Source organism: Nasonia vitripennis, chromosome 5 (genome assembly GCF_009193385.2).
Source record: "Nasonia vitripennis strain AsymCx chromosome 5, Nvit_psr_1.1, whole genome shotgun sequence".
NCBI classification, from domain to species: Eukaryota; Metazoa; Arthropoda; class Insecta; order Hymenoptera; family Pteromalidae; genus Nasonia; species Nasonia vitripennis.
This window is the reverse complement of record NC_045761.1, coordinates 15,411,221-15,428,957: the sequence shown is the minus strand read 5'-3', so window position 1 is coordinate 15,428,957 and position 17,737 is coordinate 15,411,221. Positions and strand designations below refer to the sequence as shown.

General features: G+C 42.8%; 1 protein-coding gene across 3 annotated transcripts in view; it reads right to left on the bottom strand.

The window, feature by feature from the left end:
* Positions 1-17,737, bottom strand: part of LOC100116942 — an 88,072-nt gene that overhangs the window by 54,637 nt on the left and 15,698 nt on the right. The window lies entirely within an intron of this gene.

Sequence of the window (17,737 nt, the reverse complement as noted above, 5' to 3'; positions counted from 1 at the left end):
TCTATTTTACTCATGCTCTTCCGGGAGTAGGCTTACACCTTTTCTCCTATCTGCAAACCTTTTGCTTTGCTTCTCGGGCAAGCGTTCAAATTTCCATTCGTTCGGTGCCATTCTTTTGGCCGAACTCGCCGAACTCGCCAATCATTCAGAAGGCGCACAACGCCGCGTGCAGGCTCGCTCGATTTCGAAAACAGTTGCAAGATTAAAAAATTTATTATGCAACGTCGAGTGTCGTTGTAGAGCCTCCCCTCTCGGCCAAGAGTGCCTTGGTCCCCGTTCCGCCTTGCCCCCTTCGCTTCTCGGCCGACGCGTGCACGCGCGTGTGCCATCGGCCGCGTGTAGTGTGTGCAGCGTACGCACAAAGGAGAAAAAGAAAAGGTCGCGAGTGTGGAGGCAAGACAGATGTCTGGCGCGAGCCGTCTCGAGAATTTTGACGGGCCGAGAGCGGCTTGGCGCGTGCGAGGCGCAATAAGGGTCACGCCGGGGACTTTTTGGGGGCCCTCTGGCTCATTGTCCTCATTGTCCGCGGATCCCGATCGAACGCAGATGTTGCTTACGCCGAACGCGCGCAATGCGACTTTCACAGCATGCGCATTGTGCGATGTACATGCGCTGCGAGCAGCCAATTAGATTCGGAGAACTTGTCGTTTCACATTATCCCGTGCGCCATCGTCCAATGAGCATTCAACGAATTCGAACTGTGAATCCACAGGATCGTTCGCCAGTTGGCCAGTTTCGCAGAATCATTCAATCGTGCAGCCGAACTACGTCGGCCACCAGGGAGAAGCGTTGAAATGTAAGGCTAGAGTCTAGATCGGAATGCGCAATCGCACAAACGAAATAAAAGATGAAAGCCACGTGTCTCGGGAAGAGGCAAAATAAGCATACAGCCAGTGGGCCAAGTCGCAGATCGGCCTCAGTGCACGCGAGAGAAAGGGCCCGATTCGATGTTCAAGGTTGAGTCCTCGAGGATATGCTGCAGTTCTCCGTACGAATTGCAGCGCATTCCCAGACGCTTCACGCATTTTTGCGCGTCTTGCGCAGAGAAAGGATCCGAGGGAGAGTGAGAAAGAATTGAATTGAATTGAATTGTTTATTTATTAAGGCCTATTTACAAAAAAAAATAACATAAATAAATAAAACTCTATGAGTAACTGACATGCATAAAAATCTCTAAAACTAAAAAAAAACAGATACAAAAGCCTAAAAACTGTAGATATACAAGCGCTTCTCCATATTATATACATTACAAAAATAAATTATCCTAACTCTACAAGCAAATAAGATGTAAGAAAAAACGCATTACAGAAGTTTACACACTAATATCATTCCGTTGTTAACACACGTAAGACGTCGTCTTTACACATTTTCTAGCAGATACACATACAGAGCATTCTTAAAACACGGACGCTTATAATAAGACCACGAAGGAATTGCGAAGGCAGTCCGTTCTAAATTCCTGGGTAACAAGATCGTAATCTGATTTTCGACTGCACCCAGGCTTGCTGGTGTCCACAAATTGAAATTTTACGTACAAATAGACCGGTGTCTTAGTATTTAAAATCTTGGCCAGAAAGCATAGGGTGCGAAAATCTCGTCGGGCAGTATACGGCAGTATCTCTAGTTCCCGGATATACCGGTGTGATATGCTCGTAGATTTTGGTTTCTGTTACGAATCTGAGGGCTGCGTTCTGACATCTTGATAGCTTAAGGGTCAGCTCCTTCGAAAGGTCTAAAAATGCGCTAGCGCAGTAGTCCAGATAAGGAAATATAAGCGTCTTGATTAGGAGAAGTCTCGTGTCCTTGGCCAAGTATGCCCGACATCTGCGAAGACGACTAAAGACTGCAAAATATTTCCTTGCCGTGATATTACACTGCTCCCTCCATGACAACGTACTGTCGATAACAACGCCGAGAATCTTCAGGGATGAACACGGCGTAATAACCGCGTCCCGCAAGTATACTAATAAAACCCCGAGAGCCCACCCACATTGCTTGGGTCTTCGTCGCGTTGATCACAAGTCTGTTGTCTAAGGCCCAGCGGGAAATTTTGCCGAGGTCGTAGTTGACATTCTGAATGATGCCATTTAATTCTGAGAATTTACCGCTGATGTATATTATAAAATCGTCGGCGTAGAGCTGATATTTACAATGCTCAAGTACTCGCGGCAAGTCATTAATAAAAAGAGAGAAGAACGGAGGCCCTAACAGGCTGCCCTACGGAACCCCAGCGTTCCGACGAAGAGGCGATGAGGTTTCCACGTTGGTGAAGACGACAACCTGCGATCTGTCGGTAAGGTACGTCCTGATCCACGGGCACACCCGATCTGCGAATCCAAGGTGATGCAGCTGCGTAACCAGCAGGTCAATATTCACTAGGTCGAAAGCTCTTGAAAAATTGATCCCCACCACGAGCGTAACACGCTCGCTGTTGATCGCCTCCCTGAAGTCATCGACTACCCGGGTCACTGCCGTATTAGCGCAGTGTCCTTTGCGAAAGCCGGACTGAAATTCAGAAATAAAATCCAGAATTTGCTCTAGAACAACGAATTGCCCTCGAATAGTTTGGAAGGAGCGGTGAGGATGAGAAGAGGGGTGCAGTCCACGACGACGTTTGCTTCACCCCTATTATATTTTTTCACTGTTATTCTAATATTCGCGAAACTATGCCAACACCTGATCCGAGACGAGCAGCAGTCCGACTCGATTCTCACTCTCGCTAGCTCGCTGATGCTATAGGTAGGTGTCCACCTACCACCGATGAGTGAGACTCGAGTACGAGTTCGAGTACGAGTTGCAGTCGTGAATCAAAAAATACGTAGAGACACGTGTGCGCATGCGTTGGGCTTGCATCCGGCTGTCCGGCTTATGGGTAATGGGACTAAGTTCTTTCTTTTGCGAGCTGGCATACCCTTGAACCTATAAACAGACGCTCGCGGCGTTGTTGCCACCGCCTCTCGGCCGCACTGCGGAGACGCGCCGCTAATTCGTAACGTTCGCCAACGCGAGGCCACCGTTTTTTTCCTACTTCGAATTTCGAAACCCTGATGCGCACCTATGAACGTGTTGTGTCGCGCAGAGCCGCGGCGGTGCAACTGGCATGAGCGTACGGGACCCCAAAAACGAAAAACAACGGCCGGCTTGCAGATTTAAGTCTAAGCGAGGCAGTCGATGGAAGCGAGTTCACAGCGCTCGATGTGTCCACGCGGCGATAATCTCTGACGAGAGTAACAAATAATCGCTCGCGACGATCAACTGCTCGTTCCAGTGACGTATGGGTTGAAAAAAGGTGCAATTTTGAAAAGAAATCACCATGAGCGCAAGCGTTGTGCCCCCACAGCTCGGTCGAGAAATTAAAGCTCCCGCTGATGCACACGCGAGAATTTACCCGGCAACTTCTTGCAGCAGGAGCGCGCGTCGTCTTTGTCCGCTCGCGGTCTCGCGCGGCTCGCTGCGTGTGCCATTTAAGTACGACGGGGCAAACCGGTTTTCGGTCTTTTTATACACGCGAAGCTCGCGCGCGCAGAATGCCGATTTTTCTGACGCGCCTGCGAAAGTTAGTTCGACCGACTGGCGGCTAGCGACTCGGATCCCTATGTAAAGGGCTGAGCCGCAGAGCAGAGCGAGAGGCCGTGCGAGCCGTCGATCGTACGTGCGTATAAGACGTACGCTGCCACGACTCGACCAGGCTCAACCTAGCGACGAATCACTTGAACCCTATAAAGGCTACTTGAAAATAATCTTTTATCGCAGTCTACTTGTTTAGGAAGATGCGCCCAGTGTGGATAATCATGTAACAGATAGAGCTGCTTCGATCGGGTAACTCGTGTACATTTGTATTTCAAATTAATCACAACAAAAGCAGAATATGAAGGTAATAAATAGATGACTGAGTTTAAAAGTGCCAAAAGTTAGATTCTAACCGAGGGTTGATGATTGCACCTTTTATATTGATGATTATATATATATCCTAATTACAAAGGGTTATTTTAGGGACAAATTCACTCAAAAATATTTTGCTCTTGTTGAGAGCAAGTAAATAGTAACAGTCGAAATAGCTAAAATTATCCATACTGGGCACAACTTTTCAGTTAATCGTAGAACCAACATTTTCGATTTACGCAAATGACTTTTCTGAATAAAAGTCGCTTTAAAAAAATGTACAAAATAGATTGTTTTCCCATAATGTTATAGTAAAAACAAAGAATGGAAGACTTGGTGGGTTAAAATCCACTAAATAGAATAGAAGAAATATTTTCCGACTAAAAATACATCATCAACACACTTTTTACATGTTTTTACACAAACTTTAAGAATACATGGCTTCCTTATAGAAAGGACGAATATCGTTAGTTAAACTTATTCGAATCAAATGTTAATATATAGCACTGCGTGGCTTATAAGCAGTCCATTCTTCCACCGTGCAAAAATGGACTGCTAATGTCCCAGATAAACGTGACAGCAGCATATTTATGCTAGTGCTATAATAGCTATTTCCGCTCCTCTTTTTTTATTTTTAAATTTTTGCTACACTTGCTACAAAAAATTTATTTTTTATATACATGTTATAAAATAGTACATTGCGATACGTGTAACCTAAGTAACACTTTAGTGCACGGCGTGAAGTACTAATTACGCTGTTCAGAAGTGTTACTTAAGTCACAAGTATCGCATAGAATTTTATAGCACAGCCTACCTAAGCCCGCTGTCACGCCTACCCGTGTTATAAGCAGACCTATTTTGCCCCGTGAGGTTAGCGCACGAGCGTAGCAAGAAGTGTTATTTAGGTCACGAGTACCGTATAGAATTTTAGAACATTTCTGAACAGCGTAATCAACCTCACGTCGTGCAAAAAAGTGGTACTTAGGTCACATGTATCGCAATGTACTATTGATATTGAAGCAATACATAATGTTGAAGGAAGCTACGAGGCAAAGAGGTTTTTTTCTTGACACCTGCCATTAATAAATTTCCATTACTTTTAAGACAATCATATCTACGTAGAATTAGCAACAACATAGTCTACTGTGCTTGAATAGGGGAGATGCGGCCAGTATGGAACTACTTAGCAAATTTGACAATAACTTTCTATTAGGACGGTGAAAATTGCTCAACTTCGAGGATTCGCTTGCTGTTACAGAAGCTTTTGATGTTCTGTGTGGTAGAGACTTTAATTTTGCGAAATATCCAAATGGGAAGCAGAATAAAATCTGTTTTTTTTGGATATCGACAAAATGTCGCCCAGTGTGGAACACTATTGATATTTACAAAAATCATGATGCATATACATTGTAAACATTGGAAAACTATTAAAATTATTTGCTTTATGCAGAGAAATTATGTTTGAGCCGATTTACCCTTGTTTGACATCAAATTTATCGAAATCGAACGCAGCAACAATGCATTTTTAAAGATATTGTAAGCGTTTGAAAAATTTACATTCTTAAGTAGTTCTTATTTAGTTCCGTACTAGGAAAACATGGCTCGGCCCATAGTGCAAAAAATTGTAAGAATTAAAACTAAACTTCTATGGTGGTTAAAATCATTGAACTTTTGCCTAATATTGATCTGTCAAGAAGTGGAAATTATCTTTTGACAGCTCCAAAAATGCGAAAAACAATAATTTCCGATCAACTTGTTTTTTCTCTCGCTCGAGCAACATGGCCTCGGAGTATGACTTTCTAAACTGCTAACCTACCGGGTGCAAGGGCCATAATCTTGCGTCAGAAGCTGGGAACTGATAGCATCCCATATTAGGCACCGTCCCGCGCTGGGCGCATCTCCTCTAATCACGCCACGAGTGAGCACAATAAAGGTAATTTCGCGCTTGGGAGTTCTCCCGCATGTTGGTTCAAGTGATATCAAAATCCGGCAAGACTTGTCATGTTAAAAGACCATGACGATACGCAAGAAGGAAATGCTTGTCGGTAAAAGCAAAATCATTCAGAGTCTCAAGTCTAATTACGGATTCAATTATTATTATTTAAGATTCTGTATCGAAAAGCGCAACAACGAATTATAAATTTAATCCTTGTTGAAAAAAGCTTCTGACATATTTGATTTCCGGTTTTTAAAATAGCATACGAGAAATTCTACGACAAAAATACGCATCTTAACTATAAAAACGATAAAAACAAAGTTAAAGCACGCGCCTAAGCCACTTTTTGTGAAAAAAGTGCCTTGTGACACTGTTTTCTCAGCCAGTCAAATTTAATTTAACGAAAATTAGCTAGTCTAGCCACTGTTATCAACGGCATGTACCTACACGAAGAGAAATTTATCACTACGTATTTCTGTAATGTTCATCAAAAATTACTATACCGTATTGTTACCGACGTAAGCTTGCTGAAATACAAACTTCTATAGGCGAGCATCTCAGCGCTACGGTTATGGAAACCGGCAGCGTAGGCTGCGTGCACGACGATCAAATGGGATCGATCGGGGCCGCTTCCCTCACCCCCAGCCGGTTACGGCTGATTAATTGGTGAGGCCCGGAACAGACGAAAACTTGGGAGCGTTTCGCTGTGGCCAGTTTGCCCTAGGGAGATGCGTCGTCTGGAAGGGTAGCCTGCTTTGTAGTAGCGGCTCGCTTGTATTTCGGGGACAGCTAACTTACGAAGGAAGCATTTTAGATGTCGCGGGTAATATTTGGTTGATAGTGTTCGCGTATAGTAATAATATAATTTGTAATTACTGTTCTCGGCGTGGGTTTTCTCCTCGTGAAACAATACGTGGAGTTTTCCCCACGTCACAGACTTCGGTCTGGACAAATGTGGGAACAGTAAGCGCGCGATTTATGTATATTTTTTCGGCTGCAGAGAGTGTACAGGACAAAGGTCGAGTTGTGCCGCGCTCGTGAGGCCGCGTTGTTTTCGGGTTTGAGTTTTATGGCTTTTCCTCGTAGGAAAAGTATGTAGGCTCGAATTCGAATCTCGAGTAAGCGCATCTGACCAGCATAGCATCGGCTCGAGCGTGGGCCCGCGCTGTTGAGCCGAGCTGTGCGGCGCGGATGTTGGGCTCGAGTTTTATGGCGGATCGGATTAGCGCGGGCGGCGGGGACAGCTTCGACAACGAGTGCTTTGTTTTAGAGTTTTTGTGTGGATGAGTGTGGAGAAGGGAAATTTGGAAATTCCCAGCGACTGAAAAACGATCGGCGGCTAGCGGCGGGGTCGAGCGTCGATCGTCTGCGAGGACGGCTGCGGGGGAGTCAGTCGAGAGCTGAACTCCGAGCAGTGCGCTTCGCAATTTGTATTTTTGAATATAATTTATATTTCTTTTCTGATTTTATTTGTGTTTAAATTATTCTATCCTTTCTTCGCAAATTACGCGAGAATACTCTCGTGAGTATTAACATTTTGGTGCCGAAACCCGGGAATTTGCGGGAGAATAGTGCGTAATTTGTGTAGAAAAAAGATAAGCGAGAAACTTCAATGAGCTGTTAGCACAGTGTGTGCCGATCATTCCACTTTGTCGCCGATCACCTGCGCTGCTGTCAGCCGAGGAGAGAGAGAGTGAGGATTCATTGTGTCACGAAGCCAGCAGAGAAAAAGGCAAGAAGATGAATAAGCTAGCCGTGAGTAAAGGGAAAAAGGCAGCAGGAAAAGCGGTGCCGACGGGCAAGGCGAAGGGAGCCGCGTCAATAGCGACGCGTGCACGTGAGCAGGCGAAGCGTACTGAGGCAGTAGCCACGGTTGCTGATACCGTCGTGGGGAAAGGTGCTACGAAGCCTGTCTCCCAGCGAACTTCAGCTAAGAGAGCGCGCAATGTAGTGCCTCCTGTCACCAAGCCGGTCGAGTCGCGGCAGCTTTCAGAAGGCCAGCATGTCCAGCTACATCGTACGCGCCTGCAGGAACCCGATACGATCGTCGCCGAGGTCGAAGTACATCAGTCACCTACGACGAAAGTCCACAGGCCAGTATGCAGCAAGAAGAATCATCAACCGCTCAAGCCGAAGTCAACCCCGACGACGGCACCCAAACGCGGGCGTGCACCAACTCGCACAAAACGCAGCAGAGCGCCTGTGGCTACGAGAGACGCAAGACAGGAAGGGAGATCATCATCGTTGCGCTGCCGTGTCCGTTCGAGATTAGACCGCGAAGGAACACCGCGTTCGGAGGAGTCCAACTATGAAGAGCAGGCACGGCAACAAACCCGACACATCCATCTACGGGACAGTCGTGTTATAGATCATGATGAAGAAAGTACCGAGTCGCTTTCGCCCCCGCGACGCGCTCAATTTGACACGTTTGGCGAGACGACTAACAACATCAGCCAGAAGCTCAATGAGCATCTGAGCGGTTTTTCAAATTTCAGGTTCAGACGAGAATGGAGCTTTGAAGATGTCAAAGCAGCGTTCGAAGCAGGTTTGGCAGCGCAAAGGCGCACACTACCAACACCGTGTCGCCAGCACGTTTCCGCTTATCGTGGATCACCGAGAAGGGACATATCTCCACCAACACCAACGGAGCAGCTCACCAGACGAGCGACTAGGCAAGGGAGCGAGTCGTTTACTCATGCAGTTTTAGCGGCTGAACGAGGACACGCTCCGCTTCATCCGACATCAACGGCGGTGCAGAATCGCTCGCCGTTTCGATCTACTGCAGCAGTGCGTGAACGCACGCCAACACAGTCATCGTCAGCGGCAGTGCGAGAGCGCACGCCGCCCCAGCCATCACCAACGAGCATGCAGTCTCAACCAACATCAGCGGTAGTGCGGGGACGCACGCTGCTTAGAACGACGGCATCTTCAGCGGTAGTGCGAGGACGCACGCCGCCTCCCACAGCGACGGCAGCGCGTAGACGCACACCGTCTCCCACAGCGTCAGCTCAGGCGGAGAGAGAGGCGCCAACTTCTTCGATCAACGGCTATCGGAGCGGATCAAAGCGGTTAAATGTAAGCGATGCGTCTCATACACTGTCAACCAAACGCGGTAGGATTCAGTTTTGCGAGCAGGAAAATTGCGAAGATTTAAGTAACGATAGTAGGGACAGTGAAGAGAGCGACCACGAACGTACGCGCGGATGGAGTAGAGGCACGCGGACGCGAGATACTGACGCTTATAGAAACGACTCTCGAGCCGAGGATCGGTTATCTCGCGCAATCGAGGACACCTTGGCCACGGTTAGAGAGTCGAGTTTATCTAATTGCAACACACAGTTATTGACACGAATGACGTCGGTAAAAACACTGCATACCTTTTCGGGTGATCCGTTTGACTGGATCCGATTCAAAAAATCTTTTGAAATGTCAACAACGCTCGGAAAATATTCAGATCGCGAGAACGTAACGCGGTTAGCCGATTCCTTAAGAGGAGATGCATACGACGCTGTACGCGCTCTCTTTATTTCTGGCAATAGTTCCGACGATATAATGCGTACGTTAGAGATGCGTTTCGGCAATACTACCGTTATATTAGAAAAAATAATTCGTGAGATCAAAGATTTGCCGAGCGTGTTAGAGCGTAAAATTACATTCGTAGAGTTCGCTACGCGTTTACGTGCCGCCGTGTTAGCAGTGAAATCGTTAGATATTGACGAGGGATATTTAAAAAATCAGGAACTTGTCAACGGGCTACTTCGGAAGTTGCCAGAGACCATCGCTTATAACTACGGTAGTTACGCGATTGAAGAAGGGAAAAATATGCCGGCTTTGTTACGTATTGCAGAATACGTTTACAAGGAGGCAGAAATGAAGATTACAGCGGGCGTGGTCACTCTCGACACTTTGGATGTACCGCGGCATGCGAAAAATTTGAACCAAAGTACTCGCCATAGAGATAGAGGGGTGTACGTAATGAAAGAGAATGATAGGGGTACAAATGAAAATAATAAAACGTACTGCGTAAATTGTCAACGTAAGAGTCATTATATAGAAAAATGCGTGAGTTTTGAGAAATTGCCAGTGAGTGAAAGATGGCGTGTGGCAAGAGCGCATAAATTATGTTTTAATTGTCTCACGCGGGGACATTCGCAAAATAATTGCAAAAAGTCATCGTGTGAAAAATGTGGTCGAACTCATCACCTACTACTTCATGTTTTTAAAACAGCTTCAGATCAAAATAAAACTCTAAACAAGGAGCAAGAATCGATTAACGCTTTTCATAGTAATGCAGACTCAGCGACATGTACAGAACGGCAAAAATGACTACAAGGTCGTTCTCTTTTAAAGTTCGTTCCACTTAGGATTTTTGGACCGCGCGGATCGAAGTTGATTTTTGCATTACTGGATGATGGATCTACCGTGTCATTAATAAATTCGAAAATAGTTGACGAACTAGGTGTCAAAAGTACTCATGTTAATGTATATTTGAAAGGTGTAGGAGGTGAAGATACGACCACATTATGCAGTAGTAAGATTAATTTAGAAATCACTGTAGAAGCTGCGAATTATTTTTTAAGAAATGTGTTAGTTGTAAGAAATCTTGAGCTTCCTTCACAATGCATAACGAAGGAAATTGTCAATCTTTGTGCGGTTAAGACAGGTATTAGGACAGATGAATACGAAGCAACGCCAGATATATTAATCGGACAAGACAATATTAAATTGATTTTAACACGTGAATTTAAAGAAATAGAGAAAAACGCATTAATAGTGTCGCGATGTTTGCTCGGATGGACAATTCATGGTTATCATTGCGCGAATTATTCGACATGCACGGTGTCAAGAAATGAACCAAAAGAAAAAAGTATACAAACTTCTCGATTCGATACAAAATTAGATAAAATGATTCAGGATTATTTTAATATTGATGGATTAGGAATAAACACTCGCGTAAAAGCAAATCGTGAAGATCGTCGCGCATTAGAAATTCTAGATAAGACTAGTTTTCATAACGGCAAAGAATGGGAAGTCAGTTTGTTATGGAAAAATGATGATGACATACTCGAGGACGGTCGCCCTCTCGCTTTTCATCGATTAATATTACAGGAAAAAAGAATTGACCGTGATATCGAGTACGGAAATTTATATTATAAAGAAATGGATAGAGCTATTGAGAAAGATTTTGCAAAAAAGGCGATCGCTAAACCGACCGGCCGGAGAGTTAGATTTTTACCCCATTTCGGAATTCGTCATATAAATAAACCAAATAAAGTACGAGTAGTTTATGATTTAAAGGCAAAATACAAAGACAAAAGCTTTAATGAATACTTATTAGCAGGCCCGGATCTTTTGAAATCTTTATTAGGAGTACTGATGCGTTTTCGGCAGTTTAGATACGCGATTAAAGCTGATATACGAGATATGTTTTTAAAAATCAAAATACGCGAAGAGGATCAAGATGCTCAACGTTTTTTATGGAGAGGCGCGAACCGAACGGACGCACCGGAAGAATATATTTTTACGTCGCTTTTATTCGGGGCCAAATCGTCTCCTTGTACAGCTATATATATTAAAAACAGAAACGCATCTCAATATCTATCTTGTTTTCCCGCGACAGCTAATAGTTTAATAGAAAATTGTTATATGGACGACTTTTTGGACAGTTGCGAGACGATAGAAGAAGCTTCGGAACGAATTGATCAAGTCATAGTTATAAATGAATTTGCTAACTGGGAAATGCATGGTTGGTCTAGTAACGCGCCGGAAGTTTTAGAAAATTTAGACGTTAGTAATGATTCAAATAACTTAGTGAAAGAAAATGTAAATGAACCGGTTAGTGAAAAAATTCTTGGTTTAAAATGGTCAAACTCCTCAGACGAATTAATGTTTAACTTTATTCACACAAAAATAAAAGCTGATCTTTATAGCGGAGAGAAAAAACCGACAAAACGTGAGTTTTTAGGAATAATAATGTCTATATTTGATCCTCTTGGGTTTTTAACTCCATTCACTATTCAATCGCGAATTTTAATGCAGGAAATTTGGAACAGTAAAATAGATTGGGACGAAGTTCTGAAAGAAGCAGAATTTTTACACTGGCAACAGTGGTTACGCGAGTTAGATAGGGTAAAATTATGTAGTATTCCGCGGTGTTACCAAAATTTAAACTGTCAAATTAGAGAAGCCGAACTTCACGTTTTTTGCGACGCGAGTACAAAAGCATATGCGTCGGTAGCATATTGGCGTTTTACATTAAATGATAATTTATTTCATGTCTCTATTATAATGGCGAAAAGTCGCGTAGCACCCTTGAAACCATCCACTATTCCGCGTTTAGAATTGCAAGCAGCCCTTATGGCGACTAGACTAGCAAGTACGATTGCTAAAGAACACGACTTTAAGATCACGCGGAGAGTATTCTGGTCAGATTCGCAAACAGTATTACATTGGATTAAAAAAGATCCGCGAGAATTTAAAATTTTTGTTGCAAATCGTTTAGACGAAATTAGGGAAAATTCAGAAGTTAGTGAATGGAGATGGATTCCTACGAAAGATAATCCCGCAGATGACGCAACGCGAACCGCTCCGTACGCGCTAGATAAGAATAGCAGATGGTTCGCGGGGCCGCCTTTCTTGCGTGAAGTAGAATCTTCATGGCCGTTAGATAAAGATCAACTCAAAGTTAACACAGTAGATTTAGAATATAAAAACACTGAACAACCGATATTGACTACGACAGTAAAGCAAAAAGCAGTGATTGATTTTACACGATTCTCATTATATTCTAGGGTTATATCAACAGTAACGTTTGTATTAAAATTTATAGATATGAAATTAAAACGAAATAGATCTTCGATCGAGAGAAAAATTAACGCGGAAAATGTTTGTTTTAGAATAAGTCAATCAAGTTCATTTTTTGAAGAGTTGCGGGTTACTAAGCGATCTAATAAAATTCCGAAAGAAAGTAAAATTGCATCATTAAATCCGTTTTTAGATGATTCAGGTGTTTTACGTGCGGAAGGCCGGTTAAAGAATTTGTCGGGCGATCTTCTTTCAATTCATCCGATTATTTTAGACGCGAAAGAAACGTTTACTAAACTTTTAATTAAAGAGTATCATGAGAAGTTTTATCACGCGAGCCATGAAACTGTAATAAACGAGTTACGTCAGAAATATTGGATTTTAGGTTTGCGAACAGGGTTAAAGAGTTTAGCATCGAAATGTATTATTTGTAGATTACGTCGTGCTCGTCCAGCTAATCCAAAAATGGCAGATCTGCCATCTTCTAGATTAGCGTATTTTTTACGTCCGTTTAGTCATTGCGGCTTAGATTATTTTGGGCCGATGCAAGTTAAGATAGGTAGAAGACGAGAAAAGCGTTGGGGCGCGTTGTTTACGTGTATGACAACGAGAGCCATACATATAGAATTAGCTCATAGTTTGACTACCGATTCTGCTATTATGGCATTTCGAAGGTTTTCTTCACGCAGAGGAACGCCTCTGTGTGTCTATTCTGATAACGGTACTAATTTTAAAGGCATGAATAGAGAGTTAGCGACCGCGATCAAAGAAATCAACCGCACTGAGATTGACAGTTTTGCTCTTAAAAATAATATAGAATGGAAGTTTAACCCGCCAACTGCGTCGCACATGGGTGGAGTGTGGGAGCGTATGATTAGGTCGGTAAAAACTGCGTTAGCCTACGTATTAAAAGAACAAGCGCCGAGAGAAGAAGTACTTTTAACCGTATTAGCAGAGGTGGAACATAGTATAAATTCTCGACCACTTACGCATGTACCTGTAGATTCTCGCGACGAAGAGGCTTTGACGCCCAATCATTTTCTATTAGGTTCTTCTTCTGGGCAGGTTAAATTGACTAGATGTGAATTACAAGCTACGTGTCCTCGAAAACAGTGGCAAATCGCTCAATTTTTTGCTGATTCTTTTTGGCGTAGATGGCTTAAGGAATTTTTGCCAACTCTGATTCCGCGAAAGAAATGGCGAGATAGTGAAGATCCATTAAAAATAGGAGATTTAGTTCTTATATTAGATGATAGTGTCGATAGAAACGAATGGCGAAAAGGAATAATTATTAAGGTTTTCCCAGGGTCTGATGGTCACGTTCGCGTAGCTGAGGTTAAGACTGCGTATGGAACTGTCAAACGCCCGACTAGAAAACTAGTTAAGTTTGCAGAAGTACAAAACTCTTAGGTTTTGTACGGGGGGGAGGATGTTACCGACGTAAGCTTGCTGAAATACAAACTTCTATAGGCGAGCATCTCAGCGCTACGGTTATGGAAACCGGCAGCGTAGGCTGCGTGCACGACGATCAAATGGGATCGATCGGGGCCGCTTCCCTCACCCCCAGCCGGTTACGGCTGATTAATTGGTGAGGCCCGGAACAGACGAAAACTTGGGAGCGTTTCGCTGTGGCCAGTTTGCCCTAGGGAGATGCGTCGTCTGGAAGGGTAGCCTGCTTTGTAGTAGCGGCTCGCTTGTATTTCGGGGACAGCTAACTTACGAAGGAAGCATTTTAGATGTCGCGGGTAATATTTGGTTGATAGTGTTCGCGTATAGTAATAATATAATTTGTAATTACTGTTCTCGGCGTGGGTTTTCTCCTCGTGAAACAATACGTGGAGTTTTCCCCACGTCACAGACTTCGGTCTGGACAAATGTGGGAACAGTAAGCGCGCGATTTATGTATATTTTTTCGGCTGCAGAGAGTGTACAGGACAAAGGTCGAGTTGTGCCGCGCTCGTGAGGCCGCGTTGTTTTCGGGTTTGAGTTTTATGGCTTTTCCTCGTAGGAAAAGTATGTAGGCTCGAATTCGAATCTCGAGTAAGCGCATCTGACCAGCATAGCATCGGCTCGAGCGTGGGCCCGCGCTGTTGAGCCGAGCTGTGCGGCGCGGATGTTGGGCTCGAGTTTTATGGCGGATCGGATTAGCGCGGGCGGCGGGGACAGCTTCGACAACGAGTGCTTTGTTTTAGAGTTTTTGTGTGGATGAGTGTGGAGAAGGGAAATTTGGAAATTCCCAGCGACTGAAAAACGATCGGCGGCTAGCGGCGGGGTCGAGCGTCGATCGTCTGCGAGGACGGCTGCGGGGGAGTCAGTCGAGAGCTGAACTCCGAGCAGTGCGCTTCGCAATTTGTATTTTTGAATATAATTTATATTTCTTTTCTGATTTTATTTGTGTTTAAATTATTCTATCCTTTCTTCGCAAATTACGCGAGAATACTCTCGTGAGTATTAACACGTATAGTAAAGAGATGACAAACTCAACTTGTATTAAATATATTAGTATACGGTGTAAAATGTCAAATTATTAAATTTTACTATATAGTACGTATAGCAATATCAACTACGGAACACTGCAATTGGACCTTACCATCGTTCATTCTAGATACCTAGACACATAGGAGGTGGGTGGGGGGACATCTGAATGCTAAAAACTACGACGCTAGCGTTGATTTAGAACTCTTGATAGGCTATTCTAGACAACTAAACACGCTTCCAATATGTGGAAGATACCTGGATGCAAAAAACTAGAAAGCGCTGCACCCGTGGGTCCCGTGATCGTCCACCCTTGACACCTAGATAAAATTATGATACGTGGACGACACCTGCATAAATAAACGCGAACTAAAACCGTTCTCTAGATGAATATAGTTCGTACAGCGCATATACGGAAATATGTAGCCTGGCACAACCATGCCTACTGCAATTCTTGCAGTCAGACAAGTGCACAGACAAATGCAACAGAATTGCAGCTAGATTGAAGACCGTTACTTTTGTCAGACACTGCAGCAGAATCACGCGAAACTTATACAAGCAAACATGCGCATCATAAGTTAAGGATGCAATTTAGCATCCAGTAGAATTGCATTAAAATTACGAATGCTAAATTACAGATTTTCACATGCAGCAATATTGCGTCAGAATTAAGTTGGTATAAAAAAAATTGTATGTAGGAAAAAAGCAGCCAATTATGCAATTCTACAGCAACTTTGCTGCACGTGTAAAATATATTGCAATTTCCTAGTGCCAATTAACATAGTGCATTTATACTGCAAAGTAACAACTGCAATTTAATTTTTTTAATTTTTCCGCAATTTTTTGTAATTTTTTTCGCATATTGAATGCAAAAATTTCCACTCTTAAGGGGATGTGGGAGCTAAAAACATGGTTTATTCTGGCCCATGAAAATTCGTATATAAAAGTGTATTGAAAAAGCAAGTCCGGAGCGCAGTAGTGTTTTATTCAGGAATCATTCTACCGAAAGAAATTGTCAATTGGATTATATGACTTTCCATCAATATAAACAGCACCGTGCAATTCTATCGAAAGAAAAAGTTAATCATAATTTTATTTATTTTTTTTTTTGCATTTGAAACATAACATACCTCGTGACGTGATTGGGAAGCTTTAGCCCCCACCTCCCTCTAAGACACTTATATATAGTAAGTTGGCTCTATAAGTCTATTGAAAGATCCTGCTACATTAGTTATAACACAATTTCGCTGCATGCGTCCTTACGTAATTTCGTGTCTGCAGAAATATAGATGAAATGGGAAACAGACCACTTATGTATATGTACGTATTGTATGTCCAAACGCATGTAAAAAACTTGGTCTAGTCAGTGTGCCTTAATAACTGCAAGAGCTCGATTTTTCGACCGCTAAGTGTCCGACTTCTCGTAAAATGACTTATACATGTATGTTAACGAGATGTCGTCCCAAAAAACACTGTTTTTCTATTACATAAAACTTTTTGAATAAAGTTTGCAAATGAAAAACCGAGTCTGTAGCGCCATAGTGTTAAGTTTAATGAATCGTTCTACCGAAAGAAAATTTCGGTCGGACTTTCTGTTTTTCTAAAATCTTGGAAATACGAACAGATGTTTACGCGTACTTCGTCGTACTCATGCCATTGCAGTGCCAACCTCAAAATCTAATTTTACATAAAACTTTTTAAATAAAGCTTGCAAATGAAAAACCGAATCTGTAGCGCCGCAGTGTTAAGTTTAATGAATCGTTCTACCGAAAGAAAAATTCAATCGGACTTTTTGTTTTTCTGGAAGTTTGGAAATACAAAATACCCCGTGGCGGATTTACGAAGCTTTTGGGACGACATCCCCTTAATGAGTGCAGTGAAATCAGTTAAAGAAATGTCAAGTGTTAAAGTTCAGCAGGTAAGGTCCCTGTTGAAAATAATGACGTCATTTTATGACGTCATTTGTTGCTACAAATTGGAACCTTTTATGACGTCATTATTGTCAACAGGTTGTACTTCTAAATACTTCAAAAATGATGAAATGGTTGCCTATATAAGTGCTACCATCCGGATGGTAGTGCGGAAAATGGGGGCTAACGCCAAAGAAATATTGTTTTTTATTTATTTTTTGTTTAGTAAAATTATTAAAAATAATTAATTACTTGGACATTAGCCACCATTTTCCGTACTACCATCCGGATGGTAGCACCTATATAGGCAACCATTTCATCATTTTTGAAGTATTTAAGAATATAAGTATTTAGAAGTACAACCTGTTGAAAATAATGACGTCATAAAAGGTTCCAATTTGTAGCAACAAATTACGTCTTTAACGTTATTATTTTCAACAGGGGTTGAATCAGTTGATTAGCGGTTATCAAAAAATAATCTTTTACAAGAATTTACAAGTAAGAATAACATACACCTATTGAAATTGATAGAACTCGAACAGCGCGCTTCACAAGACAAGGCGTTTAGACTTCCTGGCTTAGACGCATGCGCACTACATGATCCAATCACATAACGTCTATCTTGGCTTCACAACATCCGGTCATAGCTTTTTTATATAGAGATTATTTTGCACACTTGCTGCCCCGTCGTTTTATATTCTATGCATGTAACACCTGAATTGTTAGTTGT